At 43.7% G+C, this 18,446-nt stretch overlaps 1 protein-coding gene across 4 annotated transcripts in view; it reads left to right on the top strand.

Moving 5' to 3' along the window:
• Positions 1–756: 756 nt before the first annotated feature.
• RAD54L2 (RAD54 like 2) overlaps positions 757–18,446 on the top strand; it is an 86,024-nt gene continuing 68,334 nt past the window's right edge. For 2 of the 4 annotated variants that reach the window (XM_055557024.1, XM_055557022.1), the window contains exons 1-2: positions 757–977; positions 3,462–3,522. The gene's annotated coding sequence lies outside the window, so the exon portion shown is untranslated. The remainder of the gene's footprint in view (positions 978–3,461; positions 3,523–18,446) is intronic. The other 2 variants (XM_055557021.1, XM_055557023.1) reach the window with 1 other exon arrangement.

The following is an 18,446-nucleotide window of genomic DNA, read 5'->3' as shown; positions in this document are numbered from 1 at the left end:
TAAAGCAGAAATAGATGTTTTTCTGGAACTCTCTTGCTTTTTCCATGATCCAGTGGATGTTGGCAATTTGATCTCTGGTTTCTCTGCCTTTTCTAAATCCAGCTTGAACATCAGGAAGTTCACAGTTCACGTATTGTTGAAGCCTGGCTTGGAGAATTTTGAGCATTACTTTACTAGCGTGTGAGATGAGTGCAATTGTGCGGTAGTTTGAGCATTCTTTGGCATTGCCTTTCTTTGGGATTGGAATGAAAACTGACCATTTCCAGTCCTGTGGCCACTGCTGAGTTTTACAAGAGTCCTTGAAGTCTGCGCCCAAGCTCTGTAGGAGGCGATAGCAGTAGTAACAATCATCATTGGCAGCGTCAGCAATGACCGAGACCCAGTGTTGAGTCGCACATCTCCGCGCCAGGCACTTGCAACATTTCATATAGTCCTAACAAGCCTCCAAGGTTATCCCCCAGTGAGGAATGAGGAGGAACCGAGACTCACTTGAATCGCTTTCCAACGTGCCTCTCTGATGGCTAGCGGGGTGCAAACACATTCTGTTGGACACACCACTAAAATCATTCTCAGGTTTCCGGCCTGGGATTTCCGTGCTTCATTCACTCCTGAAGAAGTTAGCATAGATGGCTCTGTAGAGGAAGGAGTCTCAATCCATCCGGCGCGGCGGAACACCGGCTTCCGACAGGCTCTCAGCGGAACTTTCCTATCCGTGGCGCGTGTTCCCGTCCGGGCGGCCGGGCGCGCGGGCCGGGAGGGGGAAGCTTTCTGGCGCGGACCGCCAGCGGAGGCTGAGAGCGCCGCCGCCGGAGAAGACCGACGCTTAGCAGGAGCCAGCCCGTGGCGCCCGGGCCTGGCCGGTTGCCTCCCTTCATCCCCGCTGCCACTGCCGCAGGCACTGCCAAGGCGGGCGCAGCGGAGCGCTCGGCCCCTCGGCCCTACCCGGCCCGGCGCGGCCCGGAGCCGCGGCGCGGGAGGTGAGTGCGGTTGCCGGCCCCCGGACTCCCTGCTCGGGCCGCCGGGACCCGCAACAATGGGGGCCGAGTGGAGAGGCGGCCCGGGCCCCTGGCGCTCAGCGGCCTGGGGCAGCAAGCCGGTCCTAGTGGCCCAGGCCTTGGGGCTCTGGATCCCACCTGGGAAACTCCGGTGGCTGGAGGCTTGGCGGGGGTCTTGGCCTCCACCTGGGGCCTTATTGGCTTGGTATTTAGGACCTTTGTACCCGGGAAAGGGAGTCTTAGGGACACGGAGACTTAACTGTAGTGGCGTGCGCTCTTAGCGCCTGATGCAGACGGCCTGGAGGCTGGCCACAGCGGGTGGGTTGGGGGGAGGGTGCGTTTGGAATTCTAGGGGGCCTCAGTGTGCCTGCCTGGTCCGTAAGGCGAATCGAGATGCGTCTCTCCTTGCCCTCCTCCCCACTCGCTCAGGTCCGTGAACTTGGCAGACCGGGATCTGGCTGAGGAGAAAAGGGTATTGAATATTTAGCTTCCCTGAGATAACCAGTGATTAGTTCCTGGAAAGGCAAGGAGCTCAGCTGGGCACAGGAGAGTTGAGCGAAGAGATGGATTCTCCAGGGCCCAGCATCCCAAAGTTGAGTGATTCTCAGAAAGGGAACTTGTCACAAGAGTGTCACAGTAAGTCGTGTTGGCTACCTTGGCGTTAGGGTGAAGCCGGAGTTGTGAACTGGAGAGTACAGAGGAGGGTTGGTAGGCTGCTGAGGTTGGAGAATTGGCTTTTTGTGGGTCGTGGTGGTGGCAGCCTGTGAGATAAACAAGGGACCTTTGCAGAGTGGGCTTCCTGATAGAGAATGACCTCTTTCTGCGGGGGAGGGGTGACTCAGATCTATTAGAATTCCTGCCACTCGCTAGTGGATGTGGCTGAGTATGTTGGTGGCTGGGTACTGAGGTAGATGGGGCTGGAAGGGGGCGTCTGGGGGCTGAATTGAGTTTGTTCCTGAATAGTGTGGACCATTCCTTTTTACTGCGAGTCATACTGGTAGCTGTCATTAACCGTGTTTTAAGTAAAAAATTTCCTTGTGGTATTCGGACCCAAAGCATTCCTCTGTTCATTTTTTTTCCCCTTCTTTGTTTTTGAATTGTGACTCATGCTTTCTTTTCAACACTGTGGCTGTTGTTTATAATGATAGACAAACTTAGCATAATATATGTAAATTTTAGGGATTTTCACCCCACTTTTTCTAAATCTAAATTAATTTAAGAGCCTCTTTTCACTGACTTGTGTGTCATTGTTTAACGTGTGCAGCTCTAGAAAGGGATGTGAAAACTCTTTAACAGTTTGTCGAAAGTTCATTTTATCCCTAAATTCATGAAACTTCATTTTCTCCTACTGCCATGAAATCATTACATTAAATCTGCTAAATTTTAGTGACTGTCATTTCAACTCTCCCAGGACATTATCTTCACTAGAAGTGTTATCTGTCTGGTCTGTACACTGTGTCTCATCTGTATCATTGAAAGGCAATATGCAAATTCCAGGTAGCTGAGGCCTGCATCTGTTTTATGCACCAGAGTTCTCTGTGGAATATTCTCAAAAGTTGGTGTGTTGTCTGTAGATGAGATATCAAACCTCGTGTGGAAAAAAAAAGAAGTGTCAGAGTCATTGTACTTTCAGAGTTTGTTTAGTGTTAGGAATTGTATTGCCTCTTTGGAGCATAAAGTGAAGTGAGTGAAGTCGCTCAGTCATGTCCAACTCTTAGCGACCCGATGGACTGCAGCCTACCAGGCTCCTCCATCCATGGGATTTTCCAGGCAAGAGTACTGAAGTGGGGTGCCATTGCCTTCTCCGCTTTGGAGCATATTAGAGTATAAATTTTCAGATGAGATGTGAGGTAATTCTATTTGTAGTTTTGCTGATGGTTCTGGGGATTTTTTTTTTCCCTTAATGTTTAAAAAATCATGTATATCCCTTGAACTATTCTTTCTCTGTCTTTTTCTCTTTTTTAAGTTTTCTCTTGTAAGTAATTCATTCTTCCATAAACAAATATCTATTGAATTATGCCAGGCCCTGTGTTGGGCACCTCCACCATGTTGATGTTATTCTTGTTTTAATAATAGTAGTTCATATTTTAGAAGGTGTTATAGGTCTGTGAAGGAAGAAATGATTCAGGCATTCAAGCTTTTAATCTGTAAAAGCATTGAGTACAGTTTTTATAAAGTATTGATTCTGACTACTGACAATTGATTATATATTTCCATGGGAGAAGTTCACAATGGTATGGGATTGTTTTGGATTATTTTATTTGCATACACCTGTTAACCTGAAGTATGCCTGTAGACAAACCACAAGGTAAACATTTTGCTGCTGTGTGTATCTTGATGGGCTGTGATTTACAAATACTGTATGTGTGCCTAGGTTCCTTAGGAAGTCATCACATTTCCTTCCCACTGTGGTTTTGAGAGCATGAAGGTGTTGCTTACTGCCTTTGTCTGGTTCACTGTATATAGGCTGGGAGTGTCTGCTGATGGTGGGAGTGCTGTCTCCTAGAACAGGAGGAATAAAATTGAGGTAAGGCTCAGCCTATTTGATATTCCTTGCCTCTTAATTTTTACTTCATAAATTATGTTTGAAAGCTTTTTTGCTGTAATTGTTAATCTCCATTCTGATCTAGTTAAATGAAAGTGTCCTTTGCTCTCTTTTCTGTCTTGCTGCATATGTATTTTGGCCAAAAATAAAAGAAGAGATTTAAAAATCAAGGCATGTGGATAATAAATTCTTTGAAATATGTTTCACTTTCCATCTGAAATAGTCAGTTGATCAAATCAAATAAAAACTGTTTTATTTGTTGCTTTGGAGGCAAACTGATTGCTGAAAAATGTTTTTGACTACCTCTTAGTCAGATGGATCACCTCAGAGACTCTTGGAAAGAAGGTTTAGAGTGTTTGATTTCTTTGGAAAAATTGTGAGGTGTCTAGGATGATGGAAAGCATGGTCTTTGGAGTCATCCCATCTGTACCTCTTGCTTGCTTTTTGACCTGGGTAAGCTTTAACTTCTTTGTGCCTTGTTTTTTAATGTTTTTCAGTCTGTGAAATGGGGCTAAATAAAATAACCTCTGCAGGTTGTAATGAGGACTGGAGCTGAGGGCCCAGTGCTTCGTGGGTGCTCAGTGCTTGCTGTTAGTAGTGGTGAGTGTCTGTCATTATGTACGGGATACTCTTCTCAGTGGTATTAGTGCCATGAGCGTGGCTGGGTGCTGTACATGGTGGAGGGGTTCAGTTTCCTTGTGTAGTGAGAAAGGCAACCTTCTGTCTACACCTGTTGGCACCCTGGTCAGGTGAGAGAATTGTTGAGTCCACACTATAAAGTCCAAGGTCATTCCTGGCACTGGTAGGTTTTTTCCTGGCAGTTTCTGTGGAGAAGCCCGGAGGTAACTGTTTGGCATGTCCTTGTTTTGGGAACAGTGGGCATTCCCAGTGACAAAGTGCTGGGATATGCTAAGCAGCAACATGTTCTGTGTGGCCCCTGATCAGGGTATTTCTCTAGCTAGCTTCTGTTGGCATCAGATACCCGACTTTGGTCTTTTTTGCCTGGAAGGCTCTAGATGCTGGAGCAATTTGTCTAATTTGGGCTAGTTTGATAGAATCTAGCACTCTGTTCAGAAATGTTTTTGATGAACAGAAGGTTCACAGGCTTTGTTATAGAATTGTTCAGTTTATTTTTTCCCCGTGAGAGGGAAAAAAAAAAAGTTGAGAGAAAAATAAGAATGAGCCAGACAGAAATGATTCAAAATAACTGGGCCTAAATCTCTTCCAGTCTTTCTTCATCAATCCCCGTCCATTCAGAGTGGTCTTTAACTCCAGTTAAAAGTAAATAATATGCTTCTGGCCTCGAAATACGGGAATATTTAGATCCTGGTATGTCTCTACTTCAGCATCTCACAAGGACCTTTGTGACCTGGCCTCTTTGATGTCTTACTCTCCGGTCCCTCTTCTGCCACAATTCCTCTGTCACTTTAGGTTCCAGTCACAGCTCCTTGAAGGTCCCAGGATTCTCTCAAGCTATGCTCTTACTAATTTCCACCCCCCATTTTAATGCTTGTTTGACCCTTAGGCTTAAATTTACTAGGAATGCAGGCCCCACCATCACTTGAAGCCCTTCCTTGATTCTTTCCAGGTTAAGGTGAATGCCTTTCCTTAGTATGGCCATTGCAATCTGTGAAAGCTTCTTTCATAACCTGTGTACTCTTAACTTTGGGTATTTTTGTGTATTTTCTGTGCCTACGTTGTGAACTACTGGAGGGCAGGACCTGGTCTTGTTTAACTTTACATCCCAGTACCTAACCATTTCTGTTACAGAAGTAGCTACTCAGTAAATGTTCAGTGAACAAATGAATGACCTCTGCATGTGAAGTGTCATGAAATTATTCCTTGTGAATCTGTTGATGTGATGAGAGTTCCAGTTTCATGGGCGCACCTGATCCTGGCTGAAGCAGTGCTGCTGTCTTTATATTTCCAGGTTGCTAAAAGCAGTGCTTTATTTTGCTTTCAAAATGTGTTGCTTAGTCTGATCGTTAATGATTTTGATGCTGGGGAGCTATTACCTTCTCTCTTTGGGTCTTGCCAAAAGTTTCCCTTGGAAGAGAATGTGACAGTTCTTTAGTTTATCCAGATCTTCCATTGGCCATTTACTGTTCTGAGCACTTTGTCCTCACGTGGGAAGAGCAGTGACTTGTTGGTTTGGGCTACAAGGTCTCCATTCAGCTACTTCCAGCCTGGGAGTGAGTAATGGATTTAACACCAGGATGTTGTGACTTTTGTCAGCTGACAGACTTTTTGGACATCCAGCTGAGCCTCAGTATCGTCATAATTCAGGATATAATATCGTTTGCCCAAATTTTATTGAAGACTTTGAACTCAGTGATTATGAAATTAGCTGTTTCAGTTTTTTGTTCAGCCTACCACTGTACTAACACTGAAACTGATCTATTAGTTCTTTGTTAGAAAGCTCTGTTGTTCTGAATTACTAACCTGAAAGTAATGGAATTGTGCCAGTTCATTTAGTCACCCTCTTGGCTCTTCTTAGTGGTAAAATAACTTGAGAATATACTATCTAAATTACTTTAAATTAATTTCCATGGTTGATCAGGCCACATAGGAATCCTACTGGCCAGGTGTAAGGAACTGTATTGACGCCTACATAATGCAGTTATTCTTTCTTGTAAGTGACATAACAGACTACAGAAAAGGAAAGCATGACAAGTAACTGTAGTTAGATTAAAGATAAAAATTGACATGAGATAAAAAGGAAAGCTGAGACAAAGCATAAGGCTCTTTAAATGTGGCAAGCAACTGTTAAATTGAAGAAATTTGTGAGCAGTGTTGAAGTCTTGAGAAAAAAATTGTTATAGGTGAAAAGCAATAAAACTATGAACAATTTCATCCAAATAGGCACATTGAAGGTACTTGCACCCTTTTATGGTTTTATAGCACCATTGATGAAAGTGGTAAATAGGTAGAATTGAAGAATGTTTCCTTTACTATGATAAATATAATATAGCTTGTGTATGTATGGTATTGTAATTTATAAAACACAGAGAGGTGAAGTGGCTTGCTTTCCAGCACAAAGCCAGTAAGAAGGAAAGCTGGAGCTTCATGCCAGGTTTTCTAAGCTTCAGTTCAGTTCAGTCGCTTAGTCATGTCCGACTCTTTGCAACCCCATGAATTGCAGCACACCAGGCCTCCCTGTCCATCACCAACTCCCTGAGTTCACTCAGACTCACGTCCATCGAGTCGGTGATGCCATCCAGCCATCTCATCCTCTGTCGTCCCCTTTTCCTACTGCCCCCAATCCCTCCCAGCATCAGAGTCTTTTCCAGTGAGTCAACTCTTCGCATGAGGTGGCCAAAGTACTGGAGTTTCAGCTTTAGCATCATTCCTTCCAAAGAAATCCCAGGGCTGATCTCCTTCAGAATGGACTGGTTGGATCTCCTTGCAGTCCAAGGGACTGTCAAGAGTCTTCTCCAACACCACAGTTCAAAAGCATCAATTCTTGGGCACTCAGCCTTCTTCACAGTCCAACTCTCACATCCATACTTGACCACAGGAAAAACCATAGCCTTGACTAGACGAACCTTTGTTGGCAAAGTAATGTCTCTGCTTTTGAATATGCTATCTAGGTTGGTTATAACTTTCCTTCCAAGGAGTAAGCGTCTTTTAATTTCATGGCTGCAGTCACCATCTGCAGTGATTTTGGAGCCCAGAAAAATAAAGTCTGACACTGTTTCCACTGTTTCCCCATCTATTTCCCATGAAGTGACGGGACCGGATGCCATGATCTTCGTTTTCTGAATGTTGAGCTTTAAGCCAGTCCCCCCTTATTCCAGGCTTCTGGCCAGTAGAGGGTACACAGTCCACCCAGGGAGTGGAGCCTCTGCTCTGTTAACAGCAGCCTAGTGACTCTGGAAGAGCCGGGTGCCGGCGGAGGAGGGGAGCCCAGAAGGAGCTCCTGCCTTCCTCACAGATTCTTTAGGGATTATGAGAAACACCGAGAAGCAGGTAGACATGGTTTTTCTCTTGAGACCCAGTGACTCTAATAGGGATCTTCCTCCTAACGGGATGATGTGTAGAAACTGGAAGAAGAATGAAAGTCTGGAAGAGCCCTTTAGGGTCATTCCGGGTTGAGCTTAGTGCCTTCCCATTGCACCGTCTCTCCAGCTTCTCGTCTCCACTGTTTGACCCACCTCCCACCTTACTGTGGATGCTGGTTTGCCATGGTCCACAATTTCCGTGCTGCCCTGCCCAGATCTGAGAACGCGCCTGAACCTTTGTGCACTGCCTGCTCTGCCAGTTGCCAACCCTGAATTCTCTCCCCTGGCTCCGGCAGCCCCTCGGCTGCCCGGTGTTTCTGGGCTGCTGTGCTTGTCAGCAGCCCCCACTGCCTCACTGATTGAGCTGCACCTGCAGGTGCTGTCCTGCTGCATCCGCAGGCCCCAGTTCCCACAGCAGCGGCTGCACAGGTCCCCAGGCTCGTTGTTCCCTCAGGCCCTAGACCTGCTGTCTGTCTCCCTCCTTCTTGACCTGTGACCTCACCTGAGAGCTCACTGATTTTTTTTCCCCCCTCTCAAGTCCTTAACTTTTTTCCTGATTATTCAGGTAATATATGGGTACAGTTAAAACTTAGGTATTTTTAAATAAGGAAAGGAACCCATAATCCCATATCTCAGTGCTAACTACTCTCATGAATTTGGTTTATATTTATCCACACTTTTTTCCACTCTGTATTTGCTGATATCTCCGGGAAGATCCCTTTGAGAAGGAAATGGCAACCCACTCCAGTATTCTTGCCTGGAGAATCCCATGGACAGAGGAGCCTGGCAGGCTACAGTCCATGGGGTTGCAAGAGTTGGACACGACTTAGCAACTAAACCACCACCACCATATGCTGATATGGACGCATTTGTGCTTCTGTATATGTGTGAGATAAAATAATTCCTTTTTCACAGAAATGGAATCACAGTATACCTACTTTTTTTATAATTTGCTTATTCATTTAATGCATTTTTTCTTGTGCATTTTCCTATGTGTCTGACACATATCTGTTGTATCTTTTAATAGTTTATAGTATTATGTGTTTTTTATCAGTTTTCCTAGTCCCCTGGTGATAGCCATTTGTTTCTTACTCTTTGAAGTAACATCCTTGAAATATATCTTCCTATACCTCTTTGTGTGCATTGTATACATCTTTCTGTGCTCTGTGTACTTCCTGGCATAAATTCCTGCAACTGGAAAAATTCCTAACAAGTCAAAACTTGGGATTGTTTATAATTTTACCAGATATTGTCACATAACTTTTGGAAGATTATATCAGTTTATATTTCTCCTCTAATAGGGAGCATTATAAATAATTTTAATCTTTGACAGTTGAATCCTAGATAACTCACTTTTATTTATATTTCCTTATTGAAGGGGGATGAGCATCTTTTAATGTTTTTGTTTCATATATAGATTGGTTGGTTAATTAATTAATTGCTCACTTGTCTTCTTTCTAGTATCTTCCTGTCCTCCCTCTTTCCCCTTTTTGTTTTTACCTACATACAAGGTAGAACCGGAGAGGCACCCCACTCCAGTGTTCTTGCCTGGAGAATCCCAGGGACGGGGGAGCCTGGCGGGCTGCTGTCTATGGGGTCACACAGAGTCAGACACGACTGAAGTGACTTAGTAGCAGCAGCAGCAGCACAAGGTAGAACCAAAGTAGTTTGGCCTTTCATGCTGTCCTAGCCCTCTCCTTATCTCTGGGCATTTTATCTAAGATGCAGTTTTATAGCCATTTCCTCACTTCTTTCTTTAGCTATACCTCTTAATCCTTTGCGGTCTGGCTTCTGGTCCTGTTTTTCTCCTGAGTACCAACTCAGTGAATTCCTTGTTGCCCAGACAAAGATTTTTTTTCTTGATGTTTGTTGCTCTTCATTTTGACTGATTTCCCTTTGCAGAGAGGGAAGTGTGTGTAAGTGAACTTTTTATTATGGAAAATTTGAAACATACACAGCAGCAGGGAGTCTAGTATAAGGAATCCAATGTAGCCATCACTCATTTTCAGTCGTGATTAATATTTCCCCAGTTTCTTCTTTCAATTGTCTTTCCCACTTTTTTTTTTTTTCTGTTGGCATATTTCAAAGCTAATCTCAGACTTTGTCATGACGTGAATGCATATCTCTGTTGAGAGCATTTTATTTCTTAAACATCATCACCTTGCCATTTTCTCTTTTTAAAAAAATTATTTCTTATTTTTCTTTTCAGCTGTGCTGAGTCTCCATTATTGCATGTGGACTTTTCTCTAGTTGTGGCAAGGTGGGGGCTACTCTTCTCTGCAGCGCACAGACTCACTGTGGCGGCTTCTCTTTTAGTGGAACCCGGGTGCTGGGCTTCCCGGGCTTCGGTAGCTGCAACTCCCAGGCTCTAGAGTGCAGGCTCATTAGTTGTGGTGCATGGGCTTAGTTGCTCTGAAACTTGTGGGACCTTCCCAGACCAGGAATCACACCTGTGTCTCTGCATTGGCAGGCAGATTCTTAGCCACAGGATGACCAGGGAAGTCCACCTTGCCATTTTCTATCCTCAATAATGAGGACTTGATATTTAATCCTAGTTCTGATACTGGCTATTTAACTTGGACAATTTGTTTTTTTTTAAGTTTTTATTGGAGTATAGTTGCTTTACAATATTGTATTCGTTTCTGCTGTACAGCAAAATGAATCAGACATCCATAAACGTATATCTCCTGTTTTTGAATTTCCTTCCCATTTGGGTCACCACAGAGCACTGAGTAGAGTTCCCTGTGCAATGCAGTGGGCTCTCATTAGTTAGCTATTTTATATATAGTAGTGTATATTTGTCTATCCCAGTCTCCCAGTTCGTCCCATCACCCCCGCCTGCTTGTAGCCGTATATGTGTTCTCTACATTTGTGTCTCTGTTTTGGGTTTGGAAATAAGTTTCACATGTATCACTTTTCTAGACTTCACATATAGTCAATATTATATGATATTTTTCTCTCTCTGATTATTTCATTCTGTATGACAATCTCTAGGTCCATCCCCCCACATCTCTGCAGATGCCACAATTTTGTTCCTTTTTATGGCTGAATAATAATCCTGTGTGTGTGTATATATATACACACATACACACACACACACACACACATACATATATATATATACACTGCATCTTTATCCAGTCGTCTGTTGATGGACATTCAGGTTGCTTCTGTGACCCGGCTACTGTAAATAGTACTGTAGGGAACATTGGGGTGTGTGTATTTTTTTTGAATTATAGTTTTCTCTGGATATATGCCCAGTAGTGGGATTGCTAGGTCATATGGTAGTTCTGTTTTCAGCTTTTTAAGGAACCTCTATACTGTTCTCCACGGTGGCTGTATCAGTTTACCTTCCCACCAACAGTGCAGAAGGGTTCTCTTTTCTCCACCTCCTCTTCAGCATTTATTGTTTGTAGATTTTTTGATGATGGCCATTTTGATTGCTGTGAGGTGATACCTCATTGTAGTTTCAATTTGCATTTCTCTAATAATTAGTGATATTGAGCATGTTTCCTTGTGTTTATTAGCCATCTCTATGTCTTTGGAGAAATGTCTATCTAAGTCTTCTGCCCATTTCTTGATTGGGTGGTTTGTTTTTTTGAAATTAAGCTGTATGAGCTGTTTATGTATTTTGGAGATTAATCCCTTGTCAGTTGCTTCATTTGAAAATATTTTCTGCCATTCTCAGGGCTGTCTTTTTGTCTTGTTTATGTTTTCTTCACTGTGCAAAAGCTTTTAAGTTTAATTAGGTCTCATTTGTTGATGTTTGTTTTTATTTTCATTGTAACCCAGGTTTGTTGGTTTTCTTCTTGTATTCCCTCTGTGGTCTGACCCTCAGAGATCTAGCTCTTTCACTCCCACCACTTCAGGCTGTCCAGGTGACTCAATTCTATAACCCTGGTTTCTTTACCGAGCAACAAACCCACGTTTCATCCTGGCTTTCGGCCACGTCTTTCTGGTCACGTGAGTGAGTGTAAAGTGCCGTGAACGAAGTCTGCCCACCAGAGCTGCACTCAGTGTTGCCGCTCGCTCTGTGGCTCGGGCACTTGACTCACCTCTCTTCATCTTGGTGTCCCCAGTCGGATGGATGGTAGGGCTGGATTAGAGTCTGAAGTCCTGTGCAGCTTTATCATCAGCTGTGAGAAAGTGCTTTCAGAAATGTCTTGCTCAGGTATGTGGGACCACATGCATCATTCTGCTCCCCAAACAAGTTTCTGGCTTTTCCCGCCTGGCCTCTCTTAGGAAATCCATGCTTTCTCCTATGGCCTTTCTCTTGCATTTGTCCTCAACACGGGGCCAGTTATTTTGTGGCTAGTTCTTCAGTTAATCCTGACTTCTGGCTCTTCCTGGAGCGTCCCTTTGGCCCTTTTCAGCTTTGCATCTGTATTCACGTTGTTTCCTTTGGCTGTCCTATTCAACTCTTTTCCTCTGAGCCTATGTTGTGGCCAAATTTCTGACCATCTTTCTAGACAAAGTTCAGGTGACGGCCTCATCCGCATTGGAAGTGGTTCTCCCTCTCTTGACTCCCATGACTGACAGTGCATCAGTGACGTTTCACAGGATGCTTGGTACTGCAGGTATTTGTGTGTATAAGGTTTTCTTGCTTTCTCGTGTAGTCTCCTTGAGTATAGGTACCACATTTACACACTGTGTAATTTTGCATCCTACAGTGTCTTGGCACAATTCTTTGTACTAATAGTTTTGCAATTAATTCCAGTCTTGAAACTCAAAGAATCCTCTGTTTTCCTGTCCTGTCTCAGAGTTGGAGAGATTCTCCAACTCTTGGGTAATACAGTTTGGCTTCTCCAAAGCACAGCTGGCCACACTACATTGCTGTCATCGCTGTCTTTAGTCGCTAAATTGTGTCTGACTCTTGGCAACCCTATGGCCACTGGGGTCCTCTGTCCATGGGATTTCCCATGTGGGAGTGGGTTGCCATTTCCTTCTCAGGTGATCTTCCTGACCCGGGGATCAAACCCTCATCCCCTGCCTTGGCAGATGGGTTCTTTACTGCTGGAGCCCCTGGGGAAGCCCTCGTACTGCATACTGTCAGGGAGTAGCTAAAGGGAGTCATCAGCGTTGATCGGAAGCTGATGTACCATATGCTGGGCAGTGTGCTTGCTAGTGTATTTTTTCACTTTAAAAAAATCTTCTACATGTACTGTTATTCTTCTCATTTTACAAATAAAGACACCTAGATCTAGAGAAATGAAGTAGCTTCTTTAGCATCCCGTAGCTAGAAAGTGGCAGTGCTGGGACTCTGACCCAAGCCATCTCATCCTGGAGATGAGATGTGTTCTGAACTGGTGTGCTGCTCTTTTGTCCAAAACATGTTTACTGCCAGTTGGCCCTAATATGTTTTATGTTCATTTTCTAGCACTTATCAAATATCTTGCATGGATTTTTTTTCATTTCTCCCCAGCCACCCAAACCAGCTGTTCCTCTGTTGTTCTTTCTGATTCTGGTGAAGGGTATGCCAGACTTCAAGCCTCAGACTCACGTGTGATTTTTCCCTTTCCTTCCTGTGAGTTGTCCCTAGTAATGCCTTATCCCTGTTTCATCCTTTCTGGTTTCTTTCTTCTTCACCCAGGCCCTCCAGATCCAGTCCTGGATTATAATGGCTGACTTTCCTTCCTTCCTTCTCTCATTTTTATATAGTCCTGAAAGGGTTGCCTGTCACCCATCTCTGTCCAGGTAAAAATCTGTTTTTCCTGTAGCAGGGGGTTCCTAAAAGCCAGTTTACAAGCTGTGTCAGAGTCAACTGTGGGACCTCTTTTCAAGCATGTCAAGTCCTCACTGCAATACTGTGAAGCCAGTACTGTTGTTTCCAGTTTACAGATGAGAAAATAGAGGCTCAGTGAGACTGGCACTCTCACAAGATCCCTGCTGTTGGTGGTCTGTGTATGTTTAACAAACTCCCCAGATTCTGTCGCCCTTGTGGTTTTCGAAAACACCAGGCAGCCTTCAACCCCTTTTAGAATGCTTCCCCTACGTCTTGTGTTTCTCTGTGGCTCCCCCTCCATCTAATGGATCTGACATTTCTGTAGATTTTAATCTTGACCATGCCCACCTTGCTGATGTCTTTCCTGATAGCATCCTCCTGGGCTGGTTCTTTCCCTGTCTCTCTGACTCCCTGTGCAGACTCCTTTCAACATTCCCTCATGGTTTGACCTATCCTTGCCTTGCCTTCCCCCACTTCATACACTCCCTGAGTATCGTCCGTATTTGAGGTCTCAGCTACCTGAATGTGACAGGAACACCCAAATCTGTATCTCTGACCCTAGCCCATTTTCCGGCTGTTTCTGACATTTCACCATTAACACTGTTAGCTGCTCCATCATTTGAGCTGGAGCCCTCGATCAAGGACCAGAGCTTGGAGTTAGAAGTCTAGGTTGGAACTGCACTGTCTCTCTCTCTCAGTAGTATCACCGACTCAATGGACATGAATTTGAGCAAACTCCGGGAGATGGTGGCTGACAGAAGAACCTGTTGTGCTGCAGTCCATGAAGTCGCAAAGAGCTGACATGACCCAAAGAGCTTAGCGACTCAACAAGTCTCTAGCTGGGTATGTTTGGGGCAGGTCACTTAACCTCTCTAAAACTTAGATTCCTTATCTGGAAAGTGGGAATAACATTGCTTTCTTCATGGTATTATTGTGAACATTCAGTGAGAGAATGTAGAAAAAAATAATCATTTGATCGCGATCTGTGGAGTCCTTCCCATGTATATCAAGTACTGTGATGGATGCTAGGAGATAGTGGTGAGCAAGGCCACCCTCATGGGGCTCCACTTGGCTACTGTAGTTTTACTGGTTTTGCCTCCTTAGTCTCTAATATTCCCTTTTTTCTCCTTTCACTTTGCCACTAGGTTAGTTCAGGGTCTCATCGCCTTCTGTCCAGACTGTTACAGCCGCTTCCTACTTAATCTCCTTGCCTCCACATAGCTACCGGTGTTCATTTTAAATTGGGAATTCGAATGACACTTCCCTGCTTGAGATCCTTTAGTGGGGCTCCCACTGGGGGCACATGGACTGTAGGGAGGATTGCATGAAGATAGATACTGAGTCCACTTCTGAGCTCAGCAGAGAAGGGCTCACTGGCATAATAGTTCTGTCTGCCAGAGGTGCAGACAGAAAAGTGGTGCCAAGTGCCACATATTTGCCAGTCTTTACATAGGACACAGTTCAGACTCGAAACAAGGTCCTCAGGACACTGCTGGATCAGGATCCCGCCTACTTCTCATCTCTTGCAATTTGCTCATGAGCTCCCCAGCTGCTAGTCCTGCAGAACTGTACTCCTGCATATATCATTCCCTCTCTCTGAATACCTTCATCAGTCTCTTCTTAAGGAAAGCTCGGTTTGTCCTTTGACATTCAGATCTGTTGCCTCCTCTGGGAAGTCGTCACCGCCCTTTCTCAGCAAAATCATTTCCTTCTCTGCCCTATAGAGCCTTTTCCTCCCTCCTTCCCCCCTCCCTGCCTCCTTTCCTTCCTTCTTCCTTTTTTTTTTTTTCTTCTTCCTTAATATAATTCACATACTATAAATTTCCACCATTGTTAAGTGTTTAATTCAGTGATTTTTGTTATATCACAAGATTGTGCACCTGTCACTACTATATAATTCCAGAACATTTCTTTTCTACAAAAAGAAGCTTGTACTCATTAAGCAGTCGCTCCCTCTTCTCCCTTCTCCCTATCCCCTGGTAACGGCTAATCTACTGTCTATTTCAGTGGTTTTGCCTGTTCTAGGCATTTCAGATACATGTGCTCATACAATATGTGGCCTTCTGTGACTGGCTTGTTTCACTTAGCATAATGTTTTCATTGCCCATGTTAGTACTTCATTCCCTTTTATTGCTTGATACTACTCCACTCTATGGATATGCTATATACATTTTATCTATCTAGTCATCAGTTGTTGGAAGAAAAACTTTGGTCATACATTGTACTTTGGCTTCCCTAGTGGCTCAGGCAGTAAAGAATCCATCTGCATTGCAGGAGACCTGGGTTCGATCCCTGGGTCAGGAAGATCCTCTGGAGAAGGCAACGGCAAGCCACTCTAACATTCTTGCCTGAAGAATCCCATGGACAGAGGAGCCTGGTGGGCTACAGTCCATGGGGTTGCAAAGAGTCAGACACAACTGAGTAACACTTTCACTTTCTTTCATGCTCATGGTGTGTGTTTACATGTCTGTATCAGTTGACTGGCTGATTCCTGGAAGGCTCCAGTCATCACTCTATGAACAGGTTCTCTCTCCTCTGGATCTTCAGTACCTGCCAGTACTGGCCAATAGTAGATGCTTAACGGTGAGTCATTTTATCTCCTTTTCCAGAAAACTTAGAAATATTTTCTGCTGTTTCAGCACTTCTCAGATCCAAGTCATGATTCCTGTGTGGAATGTCTCCTTCCCTCCGCACTTATCTAAGTCAGCCTTGCTTCTGAGGTTGTCTCAAGGTCTGCTTCCTCCAGGAAGCCTTCTAACAGCGTTTAAACCTCAATCTCTGTTGCTCTCTTCTCTGAACTCTATGTTTGGGATCTCTATCCTTCATTAGGCACTTAAAAATGTAGTCTTACCTGTCTTACCTTAAGTAGGTTGACACTAAGCCCAACAACACTTAAGATTCCCTTTTTGCACTCCCAGTACAGAGGTGCTGTAATTAATATAATGGAATTATATCTAACCTTTTACCTTGCTTAAATTCAGTCACACACTTTACAAATGAAGACAGAAAGTAACGAATAATGGTTTAAATAATGGGATAATTTATACTCACCATTTTACTCAGTGAGTACCCAAAGGCAGTGTATGCAATGGGTGTTGTTACAGTTAAAATGATTGACACAGCCTATAAATGTCAAGAATTGTTAATCACCGTTTAGGTGGTGTGATGCTGAGTTGGACGTATTCAGTAGAGGGCGGCAGGGAGGAAGAGCTGAGTGCCGATGAGGAATTGCTGAACCGGTTCAGGCAGCAAAATACATGCAGGGCTGATCTCTGAATATTATAGTCTTTTGGAAATATTTTTGGTGTATACATCTACAGAAAATAGACTTCCCTGATGGCTCATATGGTAAAGAATCTGCCTGCAGTGGAGGAGACCCTGGTTCGATCCCTGAGTGAGGAAGATCCCCTGGAGAAGGGAATGGCTGCCCTCTCCAGTATTCTTGCCTAGAGAATTCCATGGACAGAGGAGCCTGGTGAGCTATAGTCCGTGGGGTCGCAAAGAGTCAGACACGACAAAGCAACTAACACTTTGACTTTCTCTGGGAATACATACAGAAAACTGTTCATACAGTATTTTTGTGGACAGTCGAAAAGGCCTTTGAAGGATGATTCTAACTATGGATGATCTTTTTCACATGCTGCTGTAGGCCCTCCTGTGAACCCTAGCTGAGATGGGATCTCTGCAGTAGATGGCCGGTGAACTGTGGTTGGCAATGTGAGGGCTTGCCTGTTGCTCACTGGATGTGGCTACCAATAGGAGCAGTCATAGCCTGAAAATACGATGCTGCTCAGGATGGGGGTGAGGCCAAGCAGGATTTGTTCACTGATGACTTTGTAGAGAGAGAATACATGTATAAAGATATTGGTCTTACAGTTATAAAGTCATGTATCTATTTATTGTAAAACAAAAGAATAAAGAAGAAAATAATACCTTTTTTGGTAAAACTGTCACCCAGAGATAAAAATGTTTAATAACCTTTTGGTGCTTTTCCTTCTTGTCTTTTTTTTTTTTTTTTTGCTATGCATATATATACTTGCAAATGTGTAATTCTGTTTTTAAAACTGGGATCTAAATGTTTATTAAGTTTTTTTCCACTTTTTATACAACATTATATTGTTAAGATGGTCTTGAAAATCTACCTCAGAAATTTGCTCTACTGTATCTATTTTATGTTCTCAAAAAGACTTTTCCTCTGATAGGTCAGAAGATCTTTGGCAGAGCCATGTATTCATGTGTTGATAGATTTGCTCATGAGCTTCACCAGGACGGTCTTGCACGCTCTGGTTAGGGCAAGCTGGAATTCGCCGATTGACCCAATCAGTGCGCTCAGTGCGGATTCCTCTGTCAGAGACTTGTGACCTGATCTCATCTGTCAGCTGCCCCGTTAGACCTGCCCTTCTTCTAATGACTCCGCAGTAGATGTTTCAGATTAAGTGTTTATAAACAATTGTTTTAGATGTTTAGAGGAAGACTTGTGGCGTTTTTTGTTATTGTTATCAAAACCATGTGCTGTGGCAGCATCTTAATGAACAATTCCATGTCAAGGGCATTTTGGCAAGTTTTTCTCCTTTGAAGATTCATTTCTCTTCATATTCCATAAGTGAAAGTAGCAACTAATACCTTGTGACGTGTACGATCAGTACAGTTCTTACAAGAAACCGAATCTGTGAATCAGTTGCAGCATCAGTAAATTAGCCTGTTGTAGTAGAAACTGTTACTCTTTCATATTTAATGTGTTTGAATTTTGTTTCCAATGATAGTCTTCCTTCCCCAGTTTGTATCTCGCCAGCTGCCTAACCTCTCATAAGGGATCTTGAATCTTAAATGTGAACAGATTATTTAGTTTGTCCTGCTAACATAAAGCTTATCTTTGACATAACAGGGAGAAAATCTGTGTTTCAGATAACTTTTCATTTAGTAACTTTGGTGTCTTGGTATGTTTGGCCTCCCCTGCCTGCTTCAGAACTGGTACATTCTAGAATCTTCCTTGGTTCGCTTCTTGAGCTATGGGTTGGCCTTTTGCTGTGGTTTATTCTGGCTGTCTCCATGTCTTTCCTTCCCTACTGTTGTATCCACTCATTGTTTGTAGACTTGGTTTATCCAGTTTTGTCTAGGAGGAATGCCTGTTTTCTGGGCTTGGGGCCAAGTTTTTTTTACTTAACTTTAGGGTAAAACTACAG

Source organism: Bubalus kerabau, chromosome 20 (genome assembly GCF_029407905.1).
Source record: "Bubalus kerabau isolate K-KA32 ecotype Philippines breed swamp buffalo chromosome 20, PCC_UOA_SB_1v2, whole genome shotgun sequence".
NCBI classification, from domain to species: Eukaryota; Metazoa; Chordata; class Mammalia; order Artiodactyla; family Bovidae; genus Bubalus; species Bubalus kerabau.
The sequence above is the reverse complement of the archived record's forward strand: the minus strand, read 5'-3'. Positions and strand labels throughout refer to the sequence as shown.